This window comes from Procambarus clarkii, unplaced genomic scaffold (assembly GCF_040958095.1).
Source record: "Procambarus clarkii isolate CNS0578487 unplaced genomic scaffold, FALCON_Pclarkii_2.0 HiC_scaffold_211, whole genome shotgun sequence".
NCBI lineage: Eukaryota > Metazoa > Arthropoda > Malacostraca > Decapoda > Cambaridae > Procambarus > Procambarus clarkii.
Genome location: NW_027189244.1, coordinates 298,301 through 310,232, shown reverse-complemented (window position 1 = coordinate 310,232; position 11,932 = coordinate 298,301).

Genomic DNA, 11,932 nt, shown 5'->3' with positions numbered 1-11,932 from the left:
ACAGCACCTCTCCTTCCATGCTACTCTCACCAACACCTCTCCTTCCATGCTACTCTCACCAGCACCTCTCCTTCCATGCTACTCTAACCAACACCTCTCCTTCCATGCTACTTTCACCAGCACCTCTCCTTCCATGCTTCTCTTACCAACACCTCTCCTTCCATGCTACTCTCACCAACACCTCACCTTCCATGCTACTCTCACCAGCACCTCTCCTTCCATGCTTCTCTCACCAGCACCTCACCTTCCATGCTACTCTCACCAGCACCTCTCCTTCCATGCTACTCTCACCAACACCTCTCCTTCTATGCTACTCTCAACAGCACCTCTCCTTCCATGCTACTCTCACCAGTACCTCTCTTTCCATGCTACTCTTACCAACACCTCTCCTTCCATGCTACTCTCACCAACATCTCTCTTTCCATGCTACTCTCACCAGCACCTCTCTTTAAATGCTACTCTCACCAGCACCTCTCCTTCTATGCTACTCTCACCAGCACCTCACCTTCCATGCTACTCTCACTAGCACCTCTCCTTCCATGCTACTCTCGCCAGCACCTCTCCTTTAGTACTTCTCTCACCAGCACCTCTCCTTCCATGCTACTTTCACAAACACCTCTCATTAGGTGCTACTTTCACCAGGATGTCTCCTTCTATGCTACTCTCACCAGCACCTCTCTTTCCATGCTACTCTCACCGACACCTCTCCTTCCATGTTACTTTCACCAACAGCTCTCCTTAGATGCTACTCTCACCAGCACCTCTCCTTCCATGTTACTCTCACCAACACCTCTCCTTAGATGCTACTCTCACCAGCACCTCTCTTTCCATGCTACTCTCACCAGCACCTTTCCTTCCATGCTACTCTCACCAACACCTCTCCTTCCATGTTCCTCTCACCAGCACCTCTCCTTCCATGCTACTCTCACCATCACCTCTCCTTCCATGCTATTCTTACCAACACCTCTCCTTCGATGCTACTCTCACCAACAGCTCTCCTTCCATGCTACTCACACCAACACATTTACTTAGGTGTTACTCTCACCAGCACCTCTCCTTCAATGCTGCTCTCACCAACCCATCTCCTTGCATGCTACTCTCACCAGAACCTCTCCTTCCATGCTACTCTCACCAACACCTCTCCTTCCATGTTACTCTCACCAGCACCTCTCCTTCCATGCTACTCTCACCAGCTCCTCTCCTTCCATGCTACTCTCACCGACAACTCTCCTTAGATGCTACTCTCACCAGCACCTCTCCTTCCATGTTACTCTCACCAACACCTCTCCTTAGATGCTACTCTCACCAGCACCTCTCCTTCCATGCTACTCTCATTAGCACCTCTTTGTCCATTCAACTCTCACCAGCACCTCTCCTTCCATGCTACTCTCACCAACACCTCTCCTTCCACGATACTCTCATCAGCCCCTCTCCTTCCATGATACTCTCACCAGCACCTCTCCTTCCATACTACTCTCACCAGCACCTCTCCTTTCATGCTACTCTCACCAACATCTCTCTTTCCATTCAACTCTTACCAGCACCTCTCCTTCAATGCTACTCTCACCAGCCCCTCTTCTTCCATGCTACTCTCACAAGCACTTCTCCTTCCATACTACTCTCACCAGCACCTCTCCTTCCATGCTACTCTCACCAACATCTTTCTTTCCATTCAACTCTTACCAGCACCTCTCCTTCAATGCTACTCTCACTAACACCTCTCCTTAAATGCTACTCTCACCAGCACCTCTCCTTCCATGCTACTCTCATTAGCACCTCTCCTTCCATTCAACTCTCACCAGCACCTCTCTTTCCATGCTACTCTCACCAGCACCTCTCCTACCATGCTACTCCCACCAGCACCTTTCCTTCCATGCTACTCTCACCAGCACCTCTCCTACCATGCTACTCTCACCAGCACCTCTCCTACCATGCTACTCTCACCAGCACTTCTCCTTCCATGCTATTCTTACCAACACCTCTGCTTATGTGCTACTCTCAGCAGAACCTCTCCTTCGATGCTACTCTCACCAGCACCTCTCCTTCCATGTTACTCTCACCAACAGCTCTCCTTAGATGCTACTCTCACCAGCACCTCTCCTTCCATGCTACTCTCACCAGCACCTCTCCTTCCATTCTACTCTCACCAACACCTTTCCTTACATGCTACTCTCACCAGCACCTCTCCTACCATGCTACTCTCACCAGCACCTCTCCTTCCATGCTACTCTCACCAGCACCTCTCCTTCCATGCTACTCTCACCTGCACCTCTCCTTCCATGCTACTCTCACCAACATCTCTCCTTCCATGCTACTCTCATCAGCATCTCTCCTTCCATGCTGCTCTCACCTGCACCTCTCCTTCCATGCTACTCTCACCAGCACCTCACCTTCCATGCTACTCTCACCAGCACCTCTCCTTCCATGCTACTCTCACCAACACCTCTCCTTCCATGTTACTCTCACCAGCACCTCTCCTTCCATTCTACTCTCACTAGCACCTCTCCTTCCATGCTACTCTCACCAACACCTCTCTTTAGGTGCTACTCTCACCAGCACCTCTCCTTCCATGATACTCTCATTAGCACCTCTCCTTCCATGCTACTCTCACCAGCTCCTATCCTTCCATGCTACTCTCACCAGCACCTCTCCTTCCATGCTACTCTTACCAACACCTCTCCTTCCATGCTACTCTCACCAACACCTCACCTTCCATGCTACTCTCACCAGCACCTCTCCTTCCATGCTTCTCTCACCAGCACCTCATCTTCCATGCTACTCTCACCAGCACCTTTCCTTCCATGCTACTCTCACCAGCACCTCTCCTTCCATGCTACTCTGACTTGCACCTCTCCTTCCATGTTACTCTCACCGACACCTCTCCTTCCATGTTACTTTCACCAACAGCTCTCCTTAGATGCTACTCTCACCAGCACCTCTCCTTCCATGTTACTCTCACCAACACCTCTCCTTAGGTGCTACTCTCACCAGCACCTCTCTTTCCATGCTACTCTCACCAACACCTCTCCTTCCATGTTACTCTCACCAGCTCCTCTCCTTCCACGATACTCTCACCAGCACCTCTCCTTTCATGCTAATCTTACCAACACCTTTCCTTCCATGCTACTCTCACCAGTACCTCTCCTACCATGCTACTCTCACCAGCACCTCTCCTTCCATGCTACTCTCATCAGCATCTCTTCTTCCATGTTACTTTAACCAGCACCTCTCCTTCCATGTTACTCTCACCAACACCTCTCCTTCCATGCTACTCTCAGAAGCACCTCTCCTTAGGTGCTACTCTCACCAGTACCTCTGCTCCATGCTACTCTCACCAGCACCTCTCCTTCCAGTCTACTCTCACCAGCACCTCTCCTTCCATGCTACTCTCTCCAGCACCTCTCCTTTCATGCTACTCTCACCAGCACCGCTCCTTAGGTGCTACTCTCACCAGCACCTCTCTTTCCATGCTACTGTCCCCAACACCTCTCCTTCCATGCTACTCTCACCAACACCTCTCCTTCCATGTTACTCTCACCAGCTCCTCTCCTTCCATGCTACTCTCACCAGCACCTCTCCTTCCATGCTACTTTCACCAACACCTCTCCTTTAATGCTTCTCTCACCAACACCTCTCCTTCCATGCTACTCTCACCAGCACCTCTCCTTCCATGTTACTCTCACCAGCTCCTCTCCTTCCATGCTACTCTCACCAGCACCTCTCCTTCCATGCACTCTCAACGACACCTCTCCTTTGATGCTACTCTCACCAGCACCTCTCCTTCCATGTTACTCTCACCAACACCTCTCCATAGATGCTACTCTAACCAGCACCTCTCCTTCCATGCTACTCTCACCAGCACCTCTCCTTCCATTCTACTCTCACCAGCACCTCTCTTTCCATGCTACTCTCACCAACACTTCTCCTTCCACGATACTCTCACCAGCACCTCTCCTTCCATTCTACTCTCACCAGCCACTCTCCATCCATTTTACTCTCACCAGCACCTCTCATTCCATTCTACTCTCACCAGCACCTCTCCATGCTAATCTCACCAACCGATCTCCTTGCATGCTACTCTCACCAGAACCTCTCCTTCCTTGCTACTCTCACCAACACCTCTCCTTCCATGCTTCTCTCACCAGTACCTCTCCATCCATGCTACTCTCACCAGCACCTATCTTTCCATGCTACTCTAACCAACACCTCTCCTTCCATGCTACTCTCACCATCACCTCTCCTTCCATGCTACTCTCACCAGTACCTCTCCTTCCATGCTACTCTCACCCACTCCTCTCCTTCCATGCTACTCTCACCAACACCTCTCCTTCCATGTTACTCTCACCAGCACCCCTCCTTCCATGCTACTCTGACCAGCACCTCTCCTTCCATGCTACTCTCACCAGCACCTCTCTTTCCATGCTACTCTCACCAACACCTCTCCTTCCATGTTACTCTCAAAAGCACCTCTCCTTCCATGTTACTCTCACCAACACCTCTCCTTCCATGTTACTCTAACCAGCACCTCTCCTTCCATGCTACTCTTACCAACACCTCTCCTTCCATGCTACTCTCACCAACACCTCACCTTCCATGCTTCTCTCACCAGCACCTCTCCTTAGGTGCTACTCTCACCAGCACCTCTCCTTCCATGCTACTCTTACCAACACCTCTCCTTAGGTGCTACTCTCACCAGCACCTCTCCTTCCATGCTACTCTCACTAACACCTCTCCTTCCATGATACTCTCACCAACACCTCTCCTTCCATGCTACTCTCACCAGCACCTCTCCTTCCATGCTTCTCTCACCAGTACCTCTCCATCCATGCTACTCTCACCAGCACCTCTCCTTCCATGCTACTCTCACCCACTCCTCTCCTTCCATGCTACTCTCACCAACACCTCTCCTTCCATGTTACTCTCACCAACACCTCTCATACCATCCTACTCTCACCAGTACCTCTCCTTCCATGCTACTCTCACCAACACCTCTCTTTCCATGCTACTCTCAACAGCACCTCTTCTTCCATGCTACTCTCACCAACACCTCTCCTTCCATGCTACTCTCACCAGCACCTCTCCTTCCATGCTACTCTAACCAACACCTCTCCTTCCATGCTACTTTCACCAGCACCTCTCCTTCCATGCTTCTCTTACCAACACCTCTCCTTCCATGCTACTCTCACCAACACCTCACCTTCCATGCTACTCTCACCAGCACCTCTCCTTCCATGCTTCTCTCACCAGCACCTCACCTTCCATGCTACTCTCACCAGCACCTCTCCTTCCATGCTACTCTCACCAACACCTCTCCTTCTATGCTACTCTCAACAGCACCTCTCCTTCCATGCTACTCTCACCAGTACCTCTCTTTCCATGCTACTCTTACCAACACCTCTCCTTCCATGCTACTCTCAACAGCACCTCTCCTTCCATGCTACTCTCACCAACATCTCTCTTTCCATGCTACTCTCACCAGCACCTCTCTTTAAATGCTACTCTCACCAGCACCTCTCCTTCTATGCTACTCTCACCAGCACCTCACCTTCCATGCTTCTCTCACTAGCACCTCTCCTTCCATGCTACTCTCGCCAGCACCTCTCCTTCCATGCTACTTTCACAAACACCTCTCATTAGGTGCTACTTTCACCAGGACGTCTCCTTCTATGCTACTCTCACCAGCACCTCTCCTTCCATGTTACTCTCACCAACACCTCTCCTTAGATGCTACTCTCACCAGCACCTCTCCTTCCATGTTACTCTCACCAACAGCTCTCCTTAGATGCTACTCTCACCAGCACCTCTCCTTCCATGTTACTCTCACCAACACCTCTCCTTAGATGCTACTCTCACCAGCACCTCTCCTTCCATGCTACTCTGACCAGCACCTCTCTTTCCATGCTACTCTCACCAGCACCTTTCCTTCCATGCTACTCTCACCAACACCTCTCCTTCCATGTTACTCTCACCAGCACCTCTCCTTCCATGCTACTCTCACCATCACCTCTCCTTCCATGCTATTCTTACCAACACCTCTCCTTCGATGCTACTCTCACCAACAGCTCTCCTTCCATGCTACTCACGCCAACACATTTACTTAGGTGTTACTCTCACCAGCACCTCTCCTTCAATGCTGCTCTCACCAACCCATCTCCTTGCATGCTACTCTCACCTGAACTTCTCCTTCCATGCTACTCTCACCAACACCTCTCCTTCCATGTTACTCTCACCAGCACCTCTCCTTCCATGCTACTCTCACCAGCTCCTCTCCGTCCATGCTACTCTCACCGACAACTCTCCTTAGATGCTACTCTCACCAGCACCTCTCCTTCCATGTTACTCTCACCAACACCTCTCCTTAGATGCTACTCTTACCAGCACCTCTCCTTCCATGCTACTCTCATTAGCACCTCTTTTTCCATTCAACTCTCACCAGCACCTCTCCTTCCATGCTACTCTCACCAACACCTCTCCTTCCACGATACTCTCACCAGCCCCTCTCCTTCCATGATACTCTCACAAGCACCTCTCCTTCCATACTACTCTCACCAGCACCTCTCCTTTCATGCTACTCTCACCAACATCTCTCTTTCCATTCAACTCTTACCAGCACCTCTCCTTCAATGCTACTCTCACCAGCCCCTCTTCTTCCATGCTACTCTCACAAGCACTTCTCCTTCCATACTACTCTCACCAGCACCTCTCCTTCCATGCTACTCTCACCAACATCTTTCTTTCCATTCAACTCTTACCAGCACCTCTCCTTCAATGCTACTCTCACTAACACCTCTCCTTAAATGCTACTCTCACCAGCACCTCTCCTTCCATGCTACTCTCATTAGCACCTCTCCTTCCATGCTACTCTCACCAGCACCTCTCCTTCCATGCTACTCTCACCAACACCTCTCCTACCATGCTACTCCCACCAGCACCTTTCCTTCCATGCTACTCTCACCAGCACCTCTCCTACCATGCTACTCTCACCAGCACTTCTCCTTCCATGCTATTCTTACCAACACCTCTGCTTATGTGCTACTCTCAGCAGAACCTCTCCTTCGATGCTACTCTCACCAGCACCTCTCCTTCCATGTTACTCTCACCAACAGCTCTCCTTAGATGCTACTCTCACCTGCACCTCTCCTTCCATGCTACTCTCACCAGCACCTCTCCTTCCATTCTACTCTCACCAGCACCTCTCTTTCCATGCTACTCTCACCAACACCTCTCCTTCCATGTTACTCTCACCAGCTCCTCTCCTTCCACGATACTCTCACCAGCACCTCTCCTTCCATGCTAATCTTACCAACACCTTTCCTTCCATGCTACTCTCACCAACACCTCTCCTACCATGCTACTCTCACCAGCACCTCTCCTTCCATGCTACTCTCACCAGCACCTCTCCTTCCATGCTACTCTCACCTGCACCTCTCCTTCCATGCTACTCTCACCAACATCTCTCCTTCCATGCTACTCTCATCAGCATCTCTCCTTCCATGCTGCTCTCACCTGCACCTCTCCTTCCATGCTACTCTCACCAGCACCTCTTCTTTCATGCTACTCTCGCAAGCACCTCTCCTTCCATGCTACTCTCACCTGCACCTCTCCTTCCATGTTACTCTCACCAGCACCTCTCCTTCCATTCTACTCTCACTAGCACCTCTCCTTCCATGCTACTCTCACCAACACCTCTCCTTAGGTGCTACTCTCACCAGCACCTCTCCTTCCATGATACTCTCATTAGCACCTCTCCTTCCATGCTACTCTCACCAGCTCCTATCCTTCCATGCTACTCTCACCAGCACCTCTCCTTCCATGCTACTCTTACCAACACCTCTCCTTCCATGCTAGTCTCACCAACACCTCACCTTCCATGCTACTCTCACCAGCACCTCTCCTTCCATGCTTCTCTCACCAGCACCTCATCTTCCATGCTACTCTCACCAGCACCTTTCCTTCCATGCTACTCTCACCAGCACCTCTCCTTCCATGCTACTCTGACTAGCACCTCTCCTTCCATGCTACTCTCACCGACACCTCTCCTTCCATGTTACTTTCACCAACAGCTCTCCTTAGATGCTACTCTCACCAGCACCTCTCCTTCCATGTTACTCTCACCAACACCTCTCCTTAGGTGCTACTCTCACTAGCACCTCTCTTTCCATGCTACTCTCACCAACACCTCTCCTTCCATGTTACTCTCACCAGCTCCTCTCCTTCCACGATACTCTCACCAGCACCTCTCCTTTCATGCTAATCTTACCAACACCTTTCCTTCCATGCTACTCTCACCAGTACCTCTCCTACCATGCTACTCACACCAGCACCTCTCCTTCCATGCTACTCTCATCAGCATCTCTTCTTCCATGTTACTTTAACCAGCACCTCTCCTTCCATGTTAATCTCACCAACACCTCTCTTTCCATGCTACTCTCAGAAGCACCTCTCCTTAGGTGCTACTCTCACCAGTACCTCTGCTCCATGCTACTCTCACCAGCACCTCTCCTTCCATGCTACTCTTACCAACACCTCTCCTTCCATGCTACTCTCACCAACACCTCACCTTCCATGCTACTCTCACCAGCACCTCTCCTTCCATGCTTCTCTCACCAGCACCTCTCCTTAGGTGCTACTCTCACCAGCACCTCTCCTTCCATGCTACTCTTACCAACACCTCTCCTTAGGTGCTACTCTCACCAGCACCTCTCCTTCCATGCTACTCTCACTAACACCTCTCCTTCCATGATACTCTCACCAACACCTCTCCTTCCATGCTACTCTCACCAGCACCTCTCCTTCCATGCTTCTCTCACCAGTACCTCTCCATCCATGCTACTCTCACCAGCACCTCTCCTTCCATGCTACTCTCACCAACACCTCTCCTTCCATGATACTCTCACCAACACCTCTCCTTCCATGCTACTCTCACCAGTGCCTCTCCTTCCATGCTACTGTCACCCACTCCTCTCCTTCCATGCTACTCTCACCACCACCTCTCCTTCCATGTTACTCTCACCAACACCTCTCATACCATCCTACTCTCACCAGTACCTCTCCTTCCATGCTACTCTCACCAACACCTCTCTTTCCATGCTACTCTCAACAACACCTCTCCTTCCATGCTACTCTCACCAACACCTCTCCTTCCATGCTACTCTCACCAGCACCTCTCCTTCCATGCTACTATAACCAACACCTCTCCTTCCATGCTACTTTCACCAGCACCTCTCCTTCCATGCTTCTCTTACCAACACCTCTCCTTCCATGCTACTCTCACCAACACCTCACCTTCCATGCTACTCTCACCAGCACCTCTCCTTCCATGCTTCTCTCACCAGCACCTCACCTTCCATGCTACTCTCACCAGCACCTCTCCTTCCATGCTACTCTCACCAACACCTCTCCTTCTATGCTACTCTCAACAGCACCTCTCCTTCCATGCTACTCTCACCAGTACCTCTCTTTCCATGCTACTCTTACCAACACCTCTCCTTCCATGCTACTCTCAACAGCACCTCTCCTTCCATGCTACGCTCACCAACATCTCTCTTTCCATGCTACTCTCACCAGCACCTCTCTTTAAATGCTACTCTCACCAGCACCTCTCCTTCTATGCTACTCTCACCAGCACCTCACCTTCCATGCTACTCTCACTAGCACCTCTCCTTCCATGCTACTCTCGCCAGCACCTCTCCTTCCATGCTACTTTCACAAACACCTCTCATTAGGTGCTACTTTCACCAGGACGTCTCCTTCTATGCTACTCTCACCAGCACCTCTCTTTCCATGCTACTCTCACCGACACCTCTCCTTCCATGTTACTTTCACCAACACCTCTCCTTAGATGCTACTCTCACCAGCACCTCTCCTTCCATGTTACTCTCACCAACACCTCTCCTTAGATGCTACTCTCACCAGCACCTCTCCTTCCATGCTACTCTGACCAGCACCTCTCTTTCCATGCTATTCTCACCAGCACCTTTCCTTCCATGCTACTCTCACCAACACCTCTCCTTCCATGTTACTCTCACCAGCACCTCTCCTTCCATGCTACTCTCACCATCACCTCTCCTTCCATGCTATTCTTACCAACACCTCTCCTTCGATGCTACTCTCACCAACAGCTCTCCTTCCATGCTACTCACGCCAACACATTTACTTAGGTGTTACTCTCACCAGCACCTCTCCTTCAATGCTGCTCTCACCAACCCATCTCCTTGCATGCTACTCTCACCAGAACTTCTCCTTCCATGCTACTCTCACCAACACCTCTCCTTCCATGTTACTCTCACCAGCACCTCTCCTTCCATGCTACTCTCACCAGCTCCTCTCTTTCCATGCTACTCTCACCGACAACTCTCCTTAGATGCTACTCTCACCAGCACCTCTCCTTCCATGTTACTCTCACCAACACCTCTCCTTAGATGCTACTCTCACCAGCACCTCTCCTTCCATGCTACTCTCATTAGCACCTCTTTTTCCATTCAACTCTCACCAGCACCTCTCCTTCCATGCTACTCTCACCAACACCTCTCCTTCCACGATACTCTCACCAGCCCCTCTCCTTCCATGATTCTCTCACCAGCACCTCTCCTTCCATACTACTCTCACCAGCACCTCTCCTTTCATGCTACTCTCACCAACATCTCTCTTTCCATTCAACTCTTACCAGCACCTCTCCTTCAATGCTACTCTCACCAGCCCCTCTTCTTCCATGCTACTCTCACAAGCACTTCTCCTTCCATACTACTCTCACCAGCACCTCTCCTTCCATGCTACTCTCACCACCATCTTTCTTTCCATTCAACTCTTACCAGCACCTCTCCTTCTATGCTACTCTCACTAACACCTCTCCTTAAATGCTACTCTCACCAGCACCTCTCCTTCCATGCTACTCTCATTAGCACCTCTCCTTCCATGCTACTCTCACCAGGACCTCTCCTTCCATGCTACTCTCACCAACACCTCTCCTACCATGCTACTCCCACCAGCACCTTTCCTTCCATGCTACTCTCACCAGCACCTCTCCTACCATGCTACTCTCACCAGCACTTCTCCTTCCATGCTATTCTTACCAACACCTCTGCTTATGTGCTACTCTCAGCAGAACCTCTCCTTCGATGCTACTCTCACCAGCACCTCTCCTTCCATGTTACTCTCACCAACAGCTCTCCTTAGATGCTACTCTCACCAGCACCTCTCCTTCCATGCTACTCTCACCAGCACCTCTCCTTCCATTCTACTCTCACCAGCACCTCTCTTTCCATGCTACTCTCACCAACACCTCTCCTTCCATGTTACTCTCACCAGCTCCTCTCCTTCCACGATACTCTCACCAGCACCTCTCCTTCCATGCTAATCTTACCAACACCTTTCCTTTCATGCTACTCTCACCAGCACCTCTCCTACCATGCTACTCTCACCAGCACCTCTCCTTCCATGCTACTCTCACCAGCACCTCTCCTTCCATGCTACTCTCACCTGCACCTCTCCTTCCATGCTACTCTCACCAACATCTCTCCTTCCATGCTACTCTCATCAGCATCTCTCCTTCCATGCTGCTCTCACCTGCACCTCTCCTTCCATGCTACTCTCACCAGCACCTCTTCTTTCATGCTACTCTCGCAAGCACCTCTCCTTCCATGCTACTCTCACCTGCACCTCTCCTTCCATGTTACTCTCACCAGCACCTCTCCTTCCATTCTACTCTCACTAGCACCTCTCCTTCCATGCTACTCTCACCAACACCTCTCCTTAGGTGCTACTCTCACCAGCACCTCTCCTTCCATGATACTCTCATTAGCACCTCTCCTTCCATGCTACTCTCACCACCACCTCTCCTTCCATGCTACTCTCACCAGCACCTCTCCTTCCATGCTACTCTCACCAACACCTCTCCTTCCATGCTACTCTCACCAACACCTCACCTTCCATG